This window comes from Dama dama, unplaced genomic scaffold (assembly GCF_033118175.1).
Source record: "Dama dama isolate Ldn47 unplaced genomic scaffold, ASM3311817v1 ptg000093l, whole genome shotgun sequence".
Classification (NCBI taxonomy): domain Eukaryota; kingdom Metazoa; phylum Chordata; class Mammalia; order Artiodactyla; family Cervidae; genus Dama; species Dama dama.
The window spans coordinates 2,237,105-2,240,246 of record NW_026870908.1 but is presented as its reverse complement, the minus strand read 5'-3'; positions in this window follow the sequence as shown (position 1 = coordinate 2,240,246).

Below are 3,142 nucleotides of genomic sequence, written 5' to 3'. Positions count from 1 at the left end.
TCATGCTTCTCCTATTTTTCAGACCGTTTAATGCTCCTCATATTTTTCACACCTTTTGAATCTCTTTATATTTGTCACACCTTTTCATGCTCTTCATGTTTCTAACACCGTTTCATGCTTCTCCTATTTTTCAGACCATTTAATGCTCCTCATATTTTTCACACCTTTTGAATCTCTTTATATTTGTCACACCTTTTCAGGCTCTTCATGTTTTTCAACACCGCTTCATGCTCCTCCTATTTTTCAGATCGTTTCTTGCTCCTCCTATATTTCAAACTGTTTCACGCACCTCTTATTATTGACACCTTTTGAAGCTATTCATATTTTTCACACCTTTTCAGGCTCTTCATGTTTTTCAACACCACTTCATGCTCCTCCTATTTTTGAGACCGGTTCATGCTCCTCATATTTTTCACACATTTAGAAACTCTTCATATTTTTCCCACCTTCCCAGGCTCTTCATGTATTTGAGCACAGCTTCATGCTCCTCCTATTTTTCAGACCGTTTCATGCTCCTCATATTTTTGACAGCTTTTGAAGCTCTTCATATTTTTCACACCATTGCAGGCTCTTAATGTTTTTGAACACCCTTTCATGCTCCTCCTATATTTCAGACCGTTTCATGCTCCTCATATTTTTGACACATTTTGAAGCTCTTCATATTTTTCACACCTTTTGAAGCTCTTCATATTTTTCACAACATTTCAGGCTCTTCATGTTTTTGAACACCGTTTCATGCTCCTCCTATATTTCAGACCATTTCATGCTCCTCATATTTCTGACAAATTTTGAAGCTCTTCAAATATTTCAAACATTTTCAGGCTCTTCATGTTTTGAACACCACTTCATGCTCCTCCTATTTTTCAGACCGTTTCATGCTCATCTCATTTTTGACACCTTTTGAAGCTCTTCATATTTTTCACAACTTTTGAAGCTTTTCATATTTTTGACACATTTTCAGGCTCTTCAGGTTTTTCAACACCGCTTCTTGCTCCTCCTAATTTTCAGACCGCTTCTTGCTCCTCCTAATTTTCAGACCGCTTCATGCTCCTCCTATTTTTCAGACCGTTTCATGCTCCTCTCATTTTTCACACCTTTTGAAGCTCTTCATATTTTTCACACCTTTTCAGGCTCTTCATGTTTTTGAACACCGCTTCATGCTCCTCCTATTTTTCTGACCGTTTCATGCACCTCATATTTTTGACACCTTTTGAAGCTGCTCCTATTTTACACACGTTTTCCGGCTCTTCATGTTTTTCAACACCGTTTCATGCTCCTCCTATTTTTCCAACCGTTTCATGCTCCTCCTATTTTTCAGACCGTTTCATGCTCCTAATAATTTTGACAATTTTGGAAGCTCTTCATATTTTTCACACCTTTTCAGGCTCTTCATGTTTTTCAACACCACTATATGCTCCTACTAATTTTCAGACTGTTTCATGCTCGTCATATATTTTACACCTTTTGAAGCTCTTCATATTTTTCACACCTTTTCAGGCTCTTCATGTTTTGGAGCACAGCTTCATGCTCCTCCCATTTTTCAGACCGTTTCATGCTCCTCATGTATTTCACACCATTTGAAGCACTTCATATTTTTCACACCTTTTCAGTCTCTTCATGTTTTTCAACACCACTTCATGTTCCTCCTATTATTCAGACCGTTTCATGCTCATCTCATTTTTGACACCTTTTGAAGTTCTTGATATTTTTGACACCTTTTGAAGCTCTTCATATTTTTCACACCTTTTCAGGCTCTTCATGTTTTGGAGCACACCTTAATGCTCCTCCCATTTTTCAGACCGTTTCATGCTCCTCATGTATTTCACACCATTTGAAGCACTTCATATTTTTCACACCTTTTCAGGCTCTTCATGTTTCTCAACACCGCTTCATGCTCCTCCTATTTTTCAGACCGTTTCATGCTCCTCCTAATTTTCAGACCGTTTTATGCTCCTCATATTTTTGACACCTTTTGAAGCTCTTCATATTTTTCACACCTTTTCAGGCTATTCATGTTTTCCAGCACCACTTCATGCTCCTCCTATTTTTCAGACCGATTCATGCTCCTCATATTTTTGATACCTTTTGAAGCTCTTCATATTTTTCACACCTTTTCAGGCTATTCATGTTTTCCAACACCATTCATGCTCCTCCTATTTTTCAGACCGTTTCATGCTCCTCCTAATTTTGACACCTGTTGATGCTGTTCATATTTTTCACACCTTTTGAAGCTCTTTTAATTTTTCACACGTTTTCAGATTCTTCATGTTTTTCAACACCGCTTCATGCTTGTGCTATTTTTCAGACCGTTTCATGCTCCTCATGTATTTCACATCTTTTGAAGCTCTTCATATTTTTCACACCTTTTCAGGCTCTTCATGTTTTTCAACACCGCTTCATGCTCCTCCTAATTTGCAGATCGTTTCATGCTCCTCATATTTTTCACACCTTTTGAAGCTGTTCATATTTTTCACACCTTTTCAGTCTCTTCATGTTTTTCAACACCGTCTCATAATTCTCCTATTTTTCAGACCGTTTCATGCTCTCCATGTATTTCACACATTTTGAAGCTCTTCATATACTTCACACCTTTTCAGGCTCTGCATGTTTTTGAACACCGTTTCATGCTCCTCCTATTTTTCAGACCGTTTCATGCTCATCTCATTTTTGACACCTTTTTGAAGCTCTTCATATTTTTAACACCTTTGAAGCTCTTCATATATTTGACACGTTTTCAGGCTCTTCATGTTTTTGAACACTGTTTCATGCTCCTCCTATTTTTCATACCGTTTCATGTTCCTCCTATTTTTCAGATCATTTCATGCTCCTCATATTTTGACACCTTTTGAAGCTCTTCATATATTTCACACCTTTTCAGGCTCTTCAATTTTTTCAACCCCACTTCATGCTCCTCCTATTTTTCAGACCGTTTCATGCTCACATCACTTTTGACACCTTTTGAAGCTCTTCTTATTTTTCACATCTTTTGAAACTCTTCATATTTTTCACACGTTTTCAGGCTCTTCATGTTTTCAAAACCGTTTCATGCTCCTCCTATTTTTCAGACCGTTTCTTGCTCCTTATATGTTTGTCTCCTTTTGAAGCTCTTCATATTTTTCACAGCTTTTGAAGCTCTTCATAT